This window comes from Anomaloglossus baeobatrachus, chromosome 12 (genome assembly GCF_048569485.1).
Source record: "Anomaloglossus baeobatrachus isolate aAnoBae1 chromosome 12, aAnoBae1.hap1, whole genome shotgun sequence".
NCBI lineage: Eukaryota > Metazoa > Chordata > Amphibia > Anura > Aromobatidae > Anomaloglossus > Anomaloglossus baeobatrachus.
The window spans coordinates 24,771,009-24,790,320 of record NC_134364.1 but is presented as its reverse complement, the minus strand read 5'-3'; the positions used below and the strand labels follow the sequence as shown (position 1 = coordinate 24,790,320).

The 19,312-nt window shown below is 48.3% G+C and overlaps 1 protein-coding gene across 3 annotated transcripts in view; it reads left to right on the top strand.

Annotated features, from left to right (window-relative positions):
• FRMD6 (FERM domain containing 6) overlaps positions 1 to 19,312 on the top strand; it is a 191,890-nt gene that overhangs the window by 100,157 nt on the left and 72,421 nt on the right. Inside the window, exon 1 of one of the 3 annotated variants that reach the window (XM_075330778.1) lies at positions 17,413 to 17,820. The exons of the other annotated variants lie outside the window; for them this stretch is intronic. The gene's annotated coding sequence lies outside the window, so the exon portion shown is untranslated. Of the gene's footprint in view, positions 1 to 17,412; positions 17,821 to 19,312 lie in introns of those variants that run through there. 3 annotated transcript variants of the gene reach the window in all.

Below are 19,312 nucleotides of genomic sequence, written 5' to 3'. Positions count from 1 at the left end.
GATAGAGGGATGGATGGATAGATAGATAGATAGATAGAGGGATAGATAGAGAGGGATAGATCGTGGGATAGATAGATAGAGGGATAGATAGATAGATAGATAGATAGAGGGATAGATAGATAGAGGGATAGATAGATAGATAGATAGATAGAGGGATAGATAGAGGGATAGATAGATAGATAGAGGGATAGATAGATAGAGGGATAGATAGATAGATATAGGGATAGATAGAGGGATAGATAGATAGATAGAGGGATAGATAGATAGAGGGATAGATAGATAGAGGGATAGATAGAGGGATAGAGGGATAGACAGAGGGATAGATAGAGGGATAGACAGAGGGATAGATAGAGGGATAGACAGAGGGATAGATAGATAGAGGGATAGATAGATAGATAGATAGATAGAGGGATAGAGGGATAGACAGAGGGATAGATAGATAGATAGAGGGATAGATAGATAGAGGGATAGATAGATAGAGGGATAGATAGATAGATAGATAGATAGATAGAGGGATAGATAGAGGGATAGACAGAGGGATAGATAGAGGGATAGACAGAGGGATAGATAGATAGATAGATGATGGATAGTGATGCTGAACCATTGTCTCTAAGCCTATCATTTGATACTGAACTGAAGTATCTCAGCCTATTATGTGATACTGCAGCAGTGTATCTAAGCCTATTGTATGATACTGTGGCAGTGTATCTAAGCCTATCATGTGATACTGTGACAGTGTATCTGAGCCTATCATGTGATACTGTGACAGTGTATCTGAGCCTATCATGTGATACTGTGACAGTGTATCTAAGCCTATCATGTTATACTGTGGCAGTGTATCTAAGCCTATTGTGTGATACTGTGGCAGTGTATCTAAGCCTATCATGTGATACTGTGGCAGTGTATCTGAGCCTATCGTGTGATACTGTGACAGTGTATGTGAGTGTATTGTATGATACTGTGGCAGTGTATCTGAGCCAGTCTGGTGTGGTGCAGCCTCGGCGCTCCCCCATGGTGTGTCCGCTGGGTGCTGTCCTCTGTACGTGGCGCTCCCCCATGGTGTGTCCGCTGGGTGATGTCCTCTGTACGTGGCGCTCCCCCATGGTGTGTCCGCTGGGTGCTGTCCTCTGTACGTGGCTCTCCCCCATGGTGTGTCCGCTGGGTGCTGTACTTCGTACGTGGCGCTCCCCCATGGTGTGTCCGCTGGGTGCTGTACTTCGTACGTGGCTCTCCCCCATGGTGTGTCCGCTGGGTGCTGTCCTCTGTACGTGGCGCTCCCCCATGGTGTGTCCGCTGGGTGCTGTCCTCTGTACGTGGCTCTCCCCCATGGTGTGTCCGCTGGGTGCTGTCCTCTGTACGTGGCTCTCCCCCATGGTGTGTCCGCTGGGTGCTGTACTTCGTACGTGGCGCTCCCCCATGGTGTGTCCGCTGGGTGCTGTCCTCTGTACGTGGCGCTCCCCCATGGTGTGTCCGCTGGGTGCTGTCCTCTGTACGTGGCGCTCCCCCATGGTGTGTCCGCTGGGTGCTGTCCTCTGTACGTGGCGCTCCCCCATGGTGTGTCCGCTGGGTGCTGTCCTTTGTATGTGGCGCTCCCCCATGGTGTGTCCGCTGGGTGCTGTACTTCGTACGTGGCGCTCCCCCATGGTGTGTCCGCTGGGTGCTGTACTTCGTACGTGGCTCTCCCCCATGGTGTGTCCGCTGGGTGCTGTCCTCTGTACGTGGCGCTCCCCCATGGTGTGTCCGCTGGGTGCTGTCCTCTGTACGTGGCGCTCCCCCATGGTGTGTCCGCTGGGTGCTGTCCTCTGTACGTGGCTCTTCCCCATGGTGTGTCCGCTGGGTGCTGTACTTCGTACGTGGCGCTCCCCCATGGTGTGTCCGCTGGGTGCTGTACTTCGTATGTGGCTCTCCCCCATGGTGTGTCCGCTGGGTGCTGTCCTCTGTACGTGGCGCTCCCCCATGGTGTGTCCGCTGGGTGCTGTCCTCTGTACGTGGCTCTCCCCCATGGTGTGTCCGCTGGGTGCTGTCCTCTGTACGTGGCTCTCCCCCATGGTGTGTCCGCTGGGTGCTGTACTTCGTACGTGGCGCTCCCCCATGGTGTGTCCGCTGGGTGTTTTCCCCCGTACGTGGCGCTTCCCCATGGTGTGTCCGCTGGGTGCTGTCCTCCGTATGTGGTGCTCCCTCATGGTGTGTCCGCTGGGTGTTTTCCCCCGTACGTGGTGCTCCCCCATGGTGTGTCCGCTGGGTGCTGTCCTCCGTATGTGGCGCTCCCTCATGGTGTGTCCGCTGGGTGTTTTCCCCCGTACGTGGTGCTCCCCCATGGTGTGTCCGCTGGGTGCTGTCCTCCGTACGTGGTGCTCCCCCATGGTGTGTCCGCTGGGTGCTGTCCCCCGTACGTGGCGCTCCCCCATGGTGTGTCCGCTGGGTGCTGTCCTTTGTACGTGGCGCTCCCCCATGGTGTGTCCGCTGGGTGCTGTCCTCCGTACGTGGCGCTCCCCCATGGTGTGTCCGCTGGGTGCTGTCCCCCGTACGTGGCGCTCCCCCATGGTGTGTCCGCTGGGTGCTGTCCTTTGTATGTGGCGCTCCCCCATGGTGTGTCCGCTGGGTGCTGTCCTTTGTACGTGGCGCTCCCCCATGGTGTGTCCGCTGGGTGCTGTCCTTTGTACGTGGCGCTCCCCCATGGTGTGTCCGCTGGGTGCTGTCCTCCGTACGTGGCGCTCCCCCATGGTGTGTCCGCTGGGTGCTGTCCCCCGTACGTGGCGCTCCCCCATGGTGTGTCCGCTGGGTGCTGTTCTTTGTACATGGCGCTCCCCCATGGTGTGTCCGCTGGGTGCTGTCCTTTGTATGTGGCGCTCCCCCATGGTGTGTCCGCTGGGTGCTGTCCTCCATACGTGGCGCTCCCCCATGGTGTGTCCGCTGGGTGCTGTCCCCCGTACGTGGCGCTCCCCCATGGTGTGTCCGCTGGGTGCTGTCCTCCGTACGTGGCGCTCTCCCATGGTGTGTCCGCTGGGTGCTGTCCTTTGTACGTGGTGCTCCCCCATGGTGTGTCCGCTGGGTGCTGTCCTCCGTACGTGGCGCTCCCCCATGGTGTGTCCGCTGGGTGCTGTCCCCCGTACGTGGCGCTCCCCCATGGTGTGTCCGCTGGGTGCTGTCCTTTGTACGTGGCGCTCCCCCATGGTGTGTCCGCTGGGTGCTGTCCTTTGTATGTGGCGCTCCCCCATGGTGTGTCCGCTGGGTGCTGTCCTTTGTACGTGGCGCTCCCCCATGGTGTGTCCGCTGGGTGCTGTCCTTTGTACGTGGCGCTCCCCCATGGTGTGTCCGCTGGGTGCTGTCCTCCGTACGTGGCGCTCCCCCATGGTGTGTCCGCTGGGTGCTGTCCCCCGTACGTGGCGCTCCCCCATGGTGTGTCCGCTGGGTGCTGTCCTTTGTACGTGGCGCTCCCCCATGGTGTGTCCGCTGGGTGCTGTCCTCCATACGTGGCGCTCCCCCATGGTGTGTCCGCTGGGTGCTGTCCTTTGTACGTGGCGCTCCCCCATGGTGTGTCCGCTGGGTGCTGTCCTTTGTACGTGGCGCTTCCCCATGGTGTGTCCGCTGGGTGCTGTCTTTTGTACGTGGCGCTCCCCCATGGTGTGTCCGCTGGGTGCTGTCCTTTGTACGTGGCGCTCCCCCATGGTGTGTCCGCTGGGTGCTGTCCTCCGTACGTGGCGCTCCCCCATGGTGTGTCCGCTGGGTGCTGTCCTCCGTACGTGGCGCTCCCCCATGGTGTGTCCGCTGGGTGCTGTCCTCCGTACGTGGCGCTCCCCCATGGTGTGTCCACTGGGTGCTGTCCTCCGGCCGGATGCCCCTCGCCTCCTGTGATCCATACGTGGCTTCTGTTTGGCAGGAAATGTAAGCGACTTCCACCCATTGTTAGTAATGGAGGAAGTGACATTACTAATAAATATTTACTGCCGTGTGCCGCGCGTCCGACAGACAGAGATATCTGCTCCGTGAGGTCATCGGGAGCGCTCCCAAATCCTCCAGAATATTTATCTTTGGAAATGTAAAGGTGATGGCGCAGTCAGTGTCAGTCTCCCTGCACAGTCTGCACAGGATCCTTCAGCGGAGAACAGAGGGTGACCCTGCAAGTGTAACGACTGCAAGTGTAACGACTGCAAGTGTAACGACTGCAAGTGTAACCGCCACCAGCCCGCACAGTCACACTCCGGAGGGGTTTAGCCCATTTTTTGGGCTGATTTGTCTGATACACCTTTATGTCCTGATGGTGGGGCCGCCCAGAGATGAGCGAAGCTGAGGCTCGAGGCTCAGAATACGACTTCCAACAAGACACGGTTCGGTTCAAAGCTCGAGTGAGTTACGAGTGCAAACATTATGGCTGGCTGCATGTGAGCGAGGACACAATCTGCCCAAGTGCTGACTGCCATTGAGGTTCGGTTCACGTCCGGGTTCCAAACTGAGCCTTACCTAAGCTTCTAATGTACCTGACGAACCGAACCCCCAAAGGTTCACTCATCTATACTGCTGTCCACCACTGAGGAGCCCCAGAAATTATCAGCATGGACTGGGTTACAATTCCTATCTACCATAAAACCTTTCCAGAAAAGCTGTACTGATCTGGAGTTACAGTATATATTATACTCCAGAGCTTCACTCCCTATTCTGCTGCTGCAGTCACTGTGTACATAAATTACATTACTGATCCTGAGTTACCTCCTGTATTATACTCCAGAGCTGCACTCACTATTCTGCTGGTGTAGTCACTGTGTACATACATTACATTACTGATCCTGAGTTACATCCTGTATTATACTCCAGAGCTGCACTCACTATTCTGCTGCTGCAGTCACTGTGTACATACATTACATTACTGATCCTGAGTTACCTCCTGTATTGTACTCCAGAGCTGCACTCACTATTCTGCTGGTGTAGTCACTGTGTACATACATTACAGATCCTGAGTTACCTCCTGTATTATACTCCAGAGCTGCATTCACTATTCTGCTGGTTCAGACACTGTGTACATACATTACAGATCCTGAGTTACCTCCTGTATTACACTCCAGAGCTGCACTCACTATTCTACTGGTGCAGTCACTGTGTACATACATTACATTACTGATCCTGAGTTACCTCCTGTATTATACTCCAGAGCTGCACTCACTATTCTGCTGGTTCAGACACTGTGTACATACATTACATTACTGATCCTGAGTTACCTCCTGTATTATACTCCAGAGCTGCACTCACTATTCTGCTGGTGCAGACACTGTGTACATACATTACTGATCCTGAGTTACCTCCTGTATTATACTCCAGAGCTGCACTCACTCAGGAGTGATCCTGTGTCTCCGCTGACCGCGCGGTTTGTGGCATGAGCAGTGCAGCGGCCGCTCAGGACGTGGTAGGGTGAATCGGGCAGAGATGGCACCGGCTCCATACATGCACAGTGCAGGGTTGTGCTCGTGTAGGCAGTGGAAAATCCCATGGCACGTTATTTAGGGATGGTATTTGACCTCTATAAACTATGAAACAAAGAACCCATTTTCATAGATTTTTTTCCCGTGCGTTTCTTTGTGGTAACGCTAGTCCGGCTGGAATTATGTAAATGAGCAACGACGTAAATAGCAGCTTCTGCTGCCAAAAATGCACCCACGGGCACCAGCGGCTGAGTGATGATTGTGTGTCATCATCAGCCTCCGATGAATGGAGCAGGAACACAGCCCTGTGCAGATACACGGTGCATCGGGTATACGTGCTCCGTAATCTGTATACAGGGGTGTAACTATAGGGGGGCAGAGAAAGCTGAAGCCCCCGGGTGGTAGGGTACTGAAGCCCCTCTAACTCATGGCTGATCGCACCCACTTTGTCTCACTCCCTCCATATCTTTGCACAGCATCAGACGCACTTATCATGAAGTGGAAAACAAACTTTCCAGAAAGATTAAAAGGAAATATTACCACCTATTATTATTTCTTTACTGTTTTCTGCACATCGTCTTCATGAAAAGATCTGTATTATGTACACAGCTCCAGTGCAGGACTAGATGTCACCATGGTTACAGACCACAAACAAACCCTGAAATGTTATGGATCCTTCCAGAAGCTTCTCACAATAGTTGTTGGAATTTGGGCCGATTCCTCCTGACAGAACTGATATTACTGAGCCATGTTTGTAGGTCGCCGCTCGCACCGGCCTTTTCAGCTGTGGCCATAAATTTTCAATAGGATTGAGATCAGGGTTTTGTGATGGCCACTCCAAAACATTGACTTTGTTATCCTTAATCCCCTTTGTAACCAGTTTGGCAGTAGCTTCGGGTCATTGTCCATTTGGAAGACCCCTTTCTGCCCCAGCTTTAAGTTCCTGGCTGATGTCTTGACACGTTGCTTCAGTATTGCCACATAATCCTCTTTCCTCATGATGCCATCTATTTTGTGACGTGCACCAGCCCCTCTGCAGCAAAACAACCCCACAACATGATGCTGCCGCCTCCGTGTTTCATAGCTGGGATTGTGTTCTTAGGCTTTAAAGCTTCTCCCTTTTTCCTCCAAACGCAACAATGGTCATTATGGCCAAACAGTTCCATTTTAGTTTTGTCAGACCACAGGACGTCTCCAAAAATTAAGGTCTTTGTTCCTGTGTGCATTTAGAAACATTAATTTGGCTTTTTTCTGTATCTTTTGGAGTAATGGCTTCTTCCGGGCAGAGAGACTTTCAGCCCATGTTGATACAGTACTCGTTTCACTGTGGATAATGACACAATCTTACCAGCTTCCGCCAGCATCTTCACAAGGGCTTTTGCTTTTGTTCTTGGGTTGATCTGCACATGTCTGGCCAAAGCATATTCATCTCTGCTACACAGAACCAGTCTCCTTTCTGAGCGGTATGATGGCTGGACATCCCATCTTCTTGTATACACGGTAATTGTTTGCACAGAGGAACGAGGCACCTTCAAGTATCTGGAAATTGCACCCAAGGAAGAACCAGACTTGTGCAAGTCCACAATTCTCCTCCTGAGATCTTGGCTGATTTATTTAGACTTTTCCATGATGCTGCACAAAGAAGCCGTGTGTTTCAGGTGTGCATTACAATACATCCACAGGTGTGCGTCTAATTAACTCAGATGTTACCAATAAACCTATCAGAAGCTTCCAAAGACATGACATCATCATATGAGATGTCCCATATTGTTTAAAGACATAGTACTCTTAAGGGGGCTTTACACGCTATGATATCGTTAATGTTTTATCGTCGGGGTCACGGTGTTTGTGACGCACATCCGGCGTCATTAACGATATCGCAGAGTGTGACTCTTATGAGCAATCTTAAACGATCGCAAAAGCGGTCAAAATCGTTTGCCGCGGAGAGGTCGTCATGAAACAAAAAATCGTTCTCTTCTAATTAGCGATATTGTTCGTCGTTCCTGCAGCAGCACACATCGCTGTGTCTGACACCGCAGGAGCGATGAACATTTCCTTACCTGCCTCCACCGCCAATGAGGAAGGAAGAAGGTGAGCGGGATGTTACGTCCCGCTCATCTCCGCCCCTCCGCTTCTATTGGACGGCTTCCGTGTGACGTCGCTGTGACGCCGCACGACCCGCCCCCTTAGAAAGGAGGCGGATCGCCAGCCAGAGCGACGTTGCAGGGAAGGTAAGTCAGTGTGACGGGGGTAAGCGAGGTTGGGCGGCACGGGCAGCGATTTGCCCGTGTCGCACAACCAACGGGGGCGGGTACGATTGCTTGCGATCTCGCTAGTGAGATCGTAGCGTATAAAGCCCGCTTTAGTGTATGGAAACTTTTGACTCTTCAGAAAGTAACAAAAATGCCTGAAAACATTCTCTCTCTCATTATTCTGGCATTTGGCAAAGAGAAATAATTTTGGTTCGTAATTAACCTAAAACAAGAAAGGTTTATTCTGATTTCATGTCAAATAGTGAGAAAAACCTGCAGATGTGTCTGTATAGAGAGCGGAGGGAAAAACCTGCAGATGTGTCTGTATAGAGAGCAAAGGGAAAAACCTGCAGATGTGTCTGTATAGAGAGCGGAGGGAAAAACCTGCAGATGTGTCTGTATAGAAAGCAAAGGGAAAAACCTGCAGATGGTGTCTGTATAGAGAGCGGAGGGAAAAACCTGCAGATGTGTCTTTATAGAGAGCGGAGGGAAAAACCTGCAGATGTGTCTATAGAGAGCGGAGGGAAAAACCTACAGATGCGTCTGTATAGAGAGCGGAGGGAAAAACCTACAGATGTGTCTGTATAGAGAGTGGAGGGAAAACCTGCAGATGTGTCTTTATAGAGAACGGAGGGAAAACCTGCAGATGTGTCTTTATAGAGAGCGGAGGGAAAAACCTGCAGATGTGTCTGTATAGAGAGCCGAGGGAAAAACCTGCAGATGTGTCTGTATAGAGAGCCGAGGGAAAAACCTGCAGATGTGTCTGTATAGAGAGCGGAGGGAAAACCTGCAGATGTGTATTTATAGAGAGCAGAGGGAAAAACCTGCACATGTGTCTGTATAGAGAGCGGAGGGAAAAACCTGCAGAAGTGTCTGTATAGAGAGCGGAGGGAAAAACCTGCAGATGTGTCTGTATAGAGAGCGGAGGGAAAAACCTGCAGAAGTGTCTGTATAGATAGCGGAGGGAAAACCTGCAGATGTGTCTGTTTAGAGAGCGGAGGGGAACGTCTGGTTTCACCTGTACACCACTGTTACCCCGTTACTCCCCGTTACTCTACGTGTTACCCCGGTAGATACATCACTAGTGGTAGGTGATTCCAGTTGAGCTTTGCATAATGCCCCTGCGGTGTGAAGACGGACAGCGGCGTGCTCCTATAATCACAGCCCTGTGTGTAAGTGTTTGGCTTCATTGTTGCGGTTGTCATTCACCTCTTCATGGACAATATAACTTGGCATCCATTGTACATAACTTTCATCTATCCAAGCTAAACAGAGATTAGTCGGGCAGCGCATTCCTGTGTGCGGAGCGCTGCGCAGATCACTCAGTCGTAGCACAGGGACAACATCACGTCAGGTGCAGCGTGCGCGGCGTAAGCGTGTTGTGCGCTGCGCTGTGTACGCAGCCGATTAATGAAAAGCAAAGCTATGTGACATTGTTCATGACAGATCTGTTTCAATTCTTCAAGAATAGATTCAGTCGTGGCCTCAAGTTTTGAGACTGACACTGTTTTTGGGTCACACGAGGTTCGCTGCTTTAGTTTTGATTGTGACGATTTGCAGTAACGTGAGATTGCTATGAACAATGGCCAGATTAATTGCAAAAAAGAAATACAATGTCATTCCTTGCCATGAAAAATAACTTGGTTACAAAAACCCAATTTTAACTGAATTTCAGCTTTTCGACAAAATGACCTTCTTACATCAATCCAACGATCATGTGGTTAGCTCTCAAGAAAGTGTTAACAAGGACAAGGCGACTGATATCACTATGTAAGGGTACCATCTCACTAAACGACGTACCAGCGATTCCGACCACGATATGACCTGGTCAGGATTGCTGGTGCGTCACTGCATGGTCGCTGGTGAGCTGTCAATTAGGCAGATCTCACCAATGACCAGCCCCCAGCCAGCAGTGACTCGTGGAAGCGATGCTGCGCTTGGTAACTAAGGTAAATATCGGGTAACTAAGCAAAATGCTTTGCTTGGTTACCCGATATTTACCCTGGTTACCAGCGCACACCGCTTAGCGCTGGCTCCCTGCACTCGTAGCCAGGGTACACATCGGGTTACTAAGCAAAGTGCTTCGCTTAGTTACCCGATGTGTACTCTGGCTACGTGTGCAGGGAGCCAGCACTGGCAGCCTGAGAGCGGTGTACACTAGTAACCAAGGTAAATATCGGGTAACCAAGCTAAGCGCTTCTCTTAGTTACCCAATGTGTACCTTGGTTACCAGCGTCCGCAGCTTCCAGACGCCGGCTCCCTGCACATTCAGATCGTTGCTCTCTCGCTGTCAAACACAGCGATGTGTGCTTTACAGCGGGAGAGCAACGTCCAAAAAATGAAGCAGCAGTGTGTAACGAGCAGCGATCTCACAGCAGGGGCCAGATCGCTGCTCAGTCTCACACACAGCGAGATCACTAATGAGGTCAGTGGTGCGTCACAAAAACCGTGACTCAGCAGCGATCTCGCTATGTGAGAAGTACCCCTTAGGCTGGTTGTTGGTACTTGAAATAATCTTTTGTTAACCATGGTTGCCTCCAAAGAAACAAGTGCAGTGTTCTTTGTTTTTAGGGATTTATAGGCAAGAATATTGCTTCTTGTAAGATTGCCCTTAAATCAATTATCTGATTAACAAGAACTTCAAAGAGACTGGTTCTTTTGCTGTGAAGGAGGATTCAGGGCACCCAGGAAAGTCCACCAAGTGCTAGGACGTCTCCTGAAGAGTATTCAGGTACGGGAAAGGTTCAACACCAGTGCTGAGCTTGCTCTGGAGCGGCAGCAGGCAGAGTCAGTGCATCTGCAGGTGAAGACTTTTACATGGTGGCCTGTTGTCAAGAAGGGCAGCAAAGAAGCCACGTTTCTCAAAGAAAAACATCATGGACAGACTGACATTGTGCAGGAAGAGCAGGGATTAGACTGCAGAGATGATGAAGCCCCCTGCAGACTGTTGGGGACATCTGGAAGAATGATTGTACGGAGAAGAAAAGGTGAGCAATAAGTCCTGTGTCTGGGAACAGTGAAGCCTCCTGAGACCATTCATGTGTGGAGGCTTCTCGTCCATGGACGGGGCTCACTCCCATCACTAAGTGGTATCTATAAATCCCCCCCACACGCAAGATCCAGGAGTAATTTGGTGATGAACAGTGCTTTTTCCACCATGATACAAGGCGAAAGTAAAAACGAAATGGCTCATTGAACAAAATGTTGACATTTGTAGTCCGTGTGTCTTGCTAGCTATGGAAAGTACCAAGTGAGGTAAAAGGTTAGAGAAGGGAAGCCCTGTGTCTAGGGAAGGGGGAGATGGTGACCTCTGATCAGACCTACAGCTGATCCCTGGGTTCCCTCACCACCCTAGATAGTTTACGCACCTGTGCGCTGAGCTTAATACCTGACCCTAGGTATCCCTAGTGCTGAACCCTAAATAGGGAACGGATGAGATGAGATCTTTGTCAACCCCTCTAAACACTAAAGAAGACGACAAGGAGGACACAAAGGGGAAAGTGCATGAACACAGATGACTCAGGCAATTCAGCAGAGCTTCAAGCAACGATACCACAAACGAGTACAAGCCACCTGCTTGCAACCAGAGCAAGAATGAACTGAATAATATCAGGGAAGATGGGAGTATTTAAGCACCAAGAGAATATTGATGATCAGCAACTGTGAGGAAGAAGAGCTCTGCTGGGTGCTAAAGGGGAAGAGATGGAAAGCTACCTAGTACAATGAATACTGACAGCAGGAACAATAGAAAGTCAGGGAGCATTTTTTGCAGCCAAACGCTGTGACCTTCTATAGCCAGAAACCACAGGACTGTCTGTCACCCATGACACCAAGACATTTGTTACAAAGTGTCCGTAAAGAATTCAAACTCAGAAGGAAATGTCACAACTGGATACAAATGTATCGAGCCTCATCTGCAGCAATCAGGGTTAGGACTCCCAGGCTAGGGAACCAGAGGAACATGACGTAAAAGCAATATGGCCCCCATTACCCTGTGTAATACCCCGGTCACTGGGGATAAGGCGCTGTTTGGTGTCATATAGGTGCAGGGCATTGGTGGGCATGAGGAGGGCATAGATGTAGGGTGACGCTACCTCTGATAATTCACCTGAGCCACATTACCATGTTGTGAGAGATAAGCAGCCGCCGCATACATCTGACACTACTTATCTCTGGAAGAAACAAAAGGATCAAACAGGAAAAACAGGGCCCTCCGCCGCCGTACAGGTCCGTCCAGTGCGGGAGGCCGAGCGCTCCCTGCCCTCTGCGCGGTGGGCCTGGAGGTGACAGCTTGGGCCCCTCCTGTGCACCCGGCTCCTTACACAGGCCCCAGTCATTTCCTACCTGAGCGCTGTCACTTGCTCGCTGGGCGTTCAGCAGTGGTTACTAAGCACCTGCCGGCACAGGTAATACCCATTCATATTCATTACTACGTCGCCCGCTCCTGGCCGCAGCCACAGAAGCTTGTATCTTCTTAGCCCTAATGAGGCTCTGAAAACGCTTTAATTTTTTAATCTTTGAATTCGGGGTCTGTGCTCGCGGGGCGGACTGACCGCAGCAACGTCGCAGATTCACAAGGTTTCAACTTTGTCCGGTTTGCACGGAAAACCTTCGAAAAGCAAGATCTTCTGCAAGTAATTTTGCAAGGTCTTGGTCCGTCCTTGATTCATCTAGTTTATTAGTTCATTTTTCGGTTTAGAATTGGTAGCCGGACGGTCACAATTAGGCCGTGTGCGCACGTTGCGTTTTTTCATGCGTTTTCAGCATTTTGAACTGCAGCGTTTTAATGCAAAAATGCATGCGTTTTGATTTCCAGGCAAAGTCTATGGGAAATGGGCATATTGTGTGTGCACAATGCGTCCAAAAACTCTGTGTTTTTTGTGACAAAAATTTGTCAAAATCTTTGCATTTGAAGAAGCAACATGTCAATTGTTTTGAGCGTTTTGCAACATTGATGTCAATGAGAATCATCAAAACACATCCTAACAGTAATTTCTTACGTTTTACATGCATTTTTGATGCTAAATGCATGCGTTTTTGCCATTATAGTGAGGTCAAGAGGTTTCCATTTGCCCTTACATCCATTCCGAATTTAAAAAATGAGTCAAACAATACTTTTACTTTATTTTGAACATAATTATTAAATCTCATTAATCATTTTCGGTAAATTATCATTATAGTGTATGATTTAAAGGTTATATATATTATAATATATACTATATTATAATATTAATAATATATTATATATATATATAATATATTATATATAATATATAATATATTATATATATATAATATATTATATATAATATATTATATATATATATATATATAATATATTATATATATATATATATTTAATATATTATATATATATTATTATTATATATATAATATTATAATATATTATAATATATTATATATATTTTTTTTTTCCATTTTTTTCCTACTGTTTGAATGTTCAAACTTTATTTAGTTGTGTATTTGTATTGAAAACGCATCTCTATTTAAGCACTGAAAATGCATGTAAAACGCGGTAAAGACGCTAGAAAAACACATGTGTATTTCCTGCGTTTATGTGGTCAAAACCAAATTTGACAATGACAAATTCTGCCAGAGGATGCGTTCATGTCTGCAAGGTACTGGACGCACCGTGCGCACATGGCCTTAGTAGCCCTTTTAGTATTGGAAGCCAAACACCATCCCTGTTCATATTCATGTTGCAATTTGCCCCAGAATTCCGGCAATGATACAAGAAAACGGGTGGTCTATAATCCCAAACCCCCCCAAGACTGCGGGAATGAATGCTTTGTTCCCCAGGGAGGATTCGGCTCCACCACCGGCTGGTCACGTTCCCTATGTGGCAGATAAGAATTGCAGGCATGTATGGAATTATCCAAGAATTTCTACGAGGGAGGGGAAGACATTGTCAAAGAAGCACAGCTGAGATCTGCTGTCACAAAGTGTCACCGGGAAGAAGAATGTCTTAGTGCGGTTGTAGCAGAGCTGAGTTTGTCATCTAAAGGCTGCTTTACACACAGCGATCTCGTTAGCGATGTGACACGCCCAGATCGTTGTTACGATTTGCCGAGATCGCTCGCAGGTCGTTTTGTAGCGGTCACACGTACACATCTCACAAACGACGCTACATCGATCAGCGATATATTGTTTGACCAAGGCGGTCGTGTGGATGTTGTTCGTCGTTGGCAGGGTGTCAAACGTAGCAATATGTCTGCTGCGTTCCAAACGACGAACAATATTTTGAAACTGAACGACGTGTCAACGATCAACGATTTTCACCCTATTTGCGATCGTTCGGAGTCGCACGTAGGTGTCACACGCAACGACGTCGCTAACGATGACGGAAGTGCGTCACCAAAACCGTGACCCCGACGACATATCGTCAGATAAATCGTAGCGTGTAACGGGGCCTTTAGTCTAATAGGTTGTATCGTCTTTGATAACTCTGAGATACTCAGTCTACAATACCAGCTCTGCTACATGTGGTCTAATGATACATCTTGATAGTCTGAAGTCAGGGAGCAACTCTGCCCCCCATGTTTTACCCCATGGGCTGCTGTGTATAAGCTGCACCCTAAATGGAAAGTCTTAGACCTTTTTCTGGATATTTATTTCCACCAATTGCTGCGGTGCCGCTGATTCTAGAACAGTTTTTCTTCTGCACCCCCCTTTCCAGAATTATTTCCCCTGGGAGTAATAGTGCAAAATATGCCGTCTGCCAAATGGATGTGAACCCCAGAACTTTTTGCATTTACTCCTGTGACGCCGGCCAATCAAAACACTGCCGCGCTCACGCTGGCCAATCAAAACACTGCCGCGCTCACGCTGGCCAATCAAAACACTGCCACGCTCACAGAGACAGTCTACGGTACGGGCCCAGTTGGGTGAATTGAAAGTTTGTATCTTTTCCTTTTTAGAACGGAGGGGCACAGAAATAAAAGGAAGAACTGCTCCAGAATCAGAGGCGCAGCACTAATCAACAAGCCAGTGAAAGGTCCTCTGTAATGGTGAACTGTCACTCTCCAAACCATGTATGTGCTAGAGGAGCTTTATGTAGATCTGATCCTCTGTCACTCCAGCTCTATTCCCTGCCCAGCACTCCTATATCCTGCCTGACTGACTGACAGCCTGTATGCTGTGTGACTTCAGGCAAAGCAGTCGTCAGTCAGAAGGAGGAGGTGGAGCTGGGCAGGGAATAGAGCGGGAGTGATAGAGGCTTCAGATCTAGGCTCTTCAGGCTCTTTTGTATATTTTATTTATTATGCATTGCATCTATAGCACTATCATACTTCACAGCATTTTACAAACGTGATCATCACTGTCCCCATTGGGGCTCACAATCTACATTCCCTATCAGTATTTCTTAAAAGTGTGGGAGGAAACTGGAGAACCCGGAGGAAACCCACGTAAACATGGGGAGAACATACAAACTCCTTGCAGATGTTTCCTTTAGTGGGATTTGAACCCAGAAATCCAGAGCTGCAAGACTGCAGTGCTAACCACTGAGCCACTGTACAGAGCTAACCGCTCAGCCACCATACAGATATAGGCACTGAGCCACCGTACAGAGCTAACTGCTTAGCCACCGAACAGAGCTAACCACTGAGGCAACGTACAGAGCTAACCACTGAGGCAACGTACAGAGCTAACCACTGAGGCAACGTACAGAGCTAACCACTGAGGCAACGTACAGAGCTAACCACTGAGGCAACGTACAGAGCTAACCACTGAGGGAACGTACAGAGCTAACCACTGAGGGAACGTACAGAGCTAACCACTGAGGGAACGTACAGAGCTAACCACTGAGGGAACGTGCAGAGCTAACCACTGAGGCAACGTACAAAGCTAACCACTGAGCATTTAAATTCAAACTAATTTCACAGTATCGGAGGAACGGGCCAGACAAGTAAAGCTATGTTGGACTCTTCTGTGAAAGAATTATATGCACATATAAATAATTTTGGAGGGTGAAATCCTGCTGACAGGTTCCTATTAAATACAGTGCCTTGCGAAAGTATTCGTCCCCTTTGAATTTTTCAACCTTTTCCCACATTTCAGGCTTCAAACATAAAGATAAAAATATTAATGTTCTGGTGAAGAATCAACAACAAGTGGGATACAATTGTGAAGAGGAATGAAATTTATTGCTTATATTAAACTTTTGTAAAAAAGAATAAACTGAAAATTGCAGCGTGCAATATTATTCATCCCCTTTACTTTCAGTGCAGCAAACTCACTCCAGAAGTTCATTGAGGATCTCTGAATGCTCCAATGTTGTCCTAAATGACTGATGATGATAAATATAAGCCCCTGTGTGTAATCGTCTCCGTATAAATGCACCTGCTCTGTGATAGTCTCAGGGTTCTGTATAAAGCGCAGAGAGCATCATGAAGACCAAGGAACACAACAGGCAGGTCCGTGATACTGTTGTGGAGAAGTTTAAAGCCGGATTTGGTTACAAAAACGATTTCCACAACTTTAAACATCCCAAGAAGCACTGTGCAAGCGATCATATTGAAATGGAAGGAGGGTCATACCACTGCAAATCTACCAAGACCCGGCCGTCCATCCAAACTTTCATCTCACACAAGGAGAAGACTGAACAGAGATGCAGCCAAGAGGCCTATGATCCCTCTGGATGAACTGAAGAGATCTACAGATGAGGTGGGAGAGTCTGTCCATAGGACAACAATCAGTTGTACACTGCACAAATCCGGCCTTTATGGAAGAGTGGCAAAAAGAAAGCCATTTCTCAAAGATATCCATAAAAAGTGTCATTTAAAGTTTGCCAGAAGCCACCAAACATGTGGAAGAAGGTGCTCTGGTCAGATGAAAACAAAATTAAACTTTCTGGGTACAATGCGAAACAATATGTTTGGCGTAAAAGCAACACAGCTCATCACCCCGAACACACCATCCCCACTGTCAAACATGGTGGTGGCAGCATCATGGTTTGGGCCTGCTTTTCTTCAGCAGGGACAGGGAAGATGGTTAAAATTGATGGGAAGATGGATGGAGCCAAATACAGGACCATTCTTGAAGAAAACCTGTAGGAGTCTGCAAAAGACCTGAGACTGGGACGGAGATTTGTCTTCCAACAAGACAATGATCCCAAACATAAAGCAAAATCTACAATGGAATGGTTCACAAATAACCGTATCCAGGTGTTAGAATGGCCAAGTCACAGTCCAGACCTGAATCCAATCGAGAATCTGTGGAAATAGCTGAAAACTGCTGTTCACAAATAAACGTATCCAGGTGTTAGAATGGCCAAGTCACAGTCCAGACCTGAACCCAATCGAGAATCTGTGGAAATAGCTGAAAACTGCTGTTCACAAATAAACGTATCCAGGTGTTAGAAGAAAATTCAAGGGGGCCGAATACTTTCGCAAGGCACTGTACATAATAAGTGTAATTCTGCTCATTTTATCATTTCTTTATATTTTCTTAATTGTATTTTTATTACAAACATTGGAGTCACTGTTCCGCTGATACATTGTAACTTTTGGAAAACAGGAAAAAAAACAAAATTGCTTATTATTTCTGCTCGCTGTTTCTTTACAATAAAGCAAGTACAAAAAAAAAGGGAGTAGAGAAAAAAAAAAGTAGTCAGCAATGGTTTCATTCCAGAGCTGAACTGGGAGGGAGGAAATGGGAGAGCGGAGAGGAGGAGGAGGGAGGCTGAGCAGGATCTGGGGAGTGTGGGAGCTCACACTGGTGCAGGCAGCAGAGCCAGCAGAGCAGGGAGCACAGGCAGCAGAGCAGGGAGCAGAGCAGGGAGCACAGGCAGCAGAGCAGGGAGCAGAGGCAGCAGAGCAGGGAGCAGAGGCAGCAGAGCAGGCAGCAGAGCAGGCAGCAGAGCAGGCAGCACAGGTTCTGAGCACACAGGACTGGACACAACTTTCCTTCCTTCTGCTAGTTCTCATGGCTTTGGTGTAATACTGCGCTGGCTGCTCCAAGCATTATCCCAGGGTGGACGTATCCCAGGGTGGACATATCCCAGGGTGGACGTATCCCAGGGTGGACGTATCCCAGGGTGGACGTATCCCAGGGTGGACGTATCCCAGGGTGGACGTATCCCAGGGTGGACGTATCCCACTGTGGACATGCATCCGCTTGTGGCCAGGATTAAAGTAAGTACTGAGCATCCCTTGTATGTACAGCTCTCTGCATGTAGTAGGCGGCTGGTGTGTTCACCGGTCTATGAGAAATACTTGTCTTCTGTATGTCTGTACTTATTAGTTCTGGAGATGTAGCAGAGCTGGGACCGTCACTTAACTCCGGGCCATAAGTGATAAACTCCTGTAGATTGCCACAAGGCGGTGTATTTTGTGCATTATTTGTGATACATGCTTAGCTACTCATGTTTTCACTATTTAAATGTTTGTAATCGGGATATACAGATGTAGCAGAGCTAAATTTGTCATTTAATTTCTTTTTTTTCTTTATATATCACGATGAGCTGTGCCAAATGACAAACTTCACATCTATAGACCAACCTTGAATGTCCAGCGTGTTACAAGGCAGCGGGTTACACACAGATGTAGCAGAGCTGGATCTGTCATTTAACCCTTTGTGCCTATACAGAGCTGGATACACTGATGTAGCAGAGCTGGATACAAAGATGTAACAGAGTTGGATACACTCATGTGGCAGAGCTGGCTACGCGGATGTAGCAGAATTGGATCCATGGATGTAGCAGAGCTGGCTATACAGATGTAGCAGTGATAGCTCCGCAGTTGTAGCATAGTTGGATTCATGGATGTAGCAGAGCTGGCTATGCAGATGTAGCAGAGCTGGCTATGCATATGTAACCGTGTAGGATTCATGGATGTAGCAGAGCTGGGTATGCAGCTGTAGCAGAGTTGGATCCATGGATGTAGCAGAGCTGGCTACACAGATGTAGCAGAATTGGCTACACGGATGTATTAGTGTTGGATTCATGGATGTAGCAGAGCTGGGTATGCAGATGTAGCAGAGCTTGCTATGCAGACTTAGCAGAGTTGGTTCCATGGATGTAGCAGAGCTGGCTACACAGATGTAGCAGAGCTGGCTATGCGTATGTAACAGTGTTGGATTCATGGATGTAGCAGAGCTAGCTGCACAGATGTAGCAGAGCTGGCTATGCGTATGTAACAGTGTTGGATTCATGGATGTAGCAGAGCTGGGTATGCAGATGTAGCAGAGCTTGCTATGCAGACTTAGCAGAGTTGGTTCCATGGATGTAGCAGAGCTGGCTACACAGATGTAGCAGAGCTGGCTATGCGTATGTAACAGTGTTGGATTCATGGATGTAGCAGAGCTAGCTGCACAGATGTAGCAGAGCTGGCTATGCGTATGTAACAGTGTTGGATTCATGGATGTAGCTTAGCTGGCTACACAGATGTAGTAGAGTTGGCTATGCAGATGTAGCAGATTTGGATCCATGGATGTAGCAGAGCTGGACACAACTGCTACATTCAAAATACAGAATTGTGCCCTTTGATTTGTTACAAGGCCGTGTGTTGTGCTCATTGGTCTACACACAGTTGTAGCAGAGCTGGATACACGGATGTAGCAGAGCTGGATCTGTCATTAAACTCCTACATTCAAAATACAGAGTTGTGCCCTTTGATTCGTGGTGTG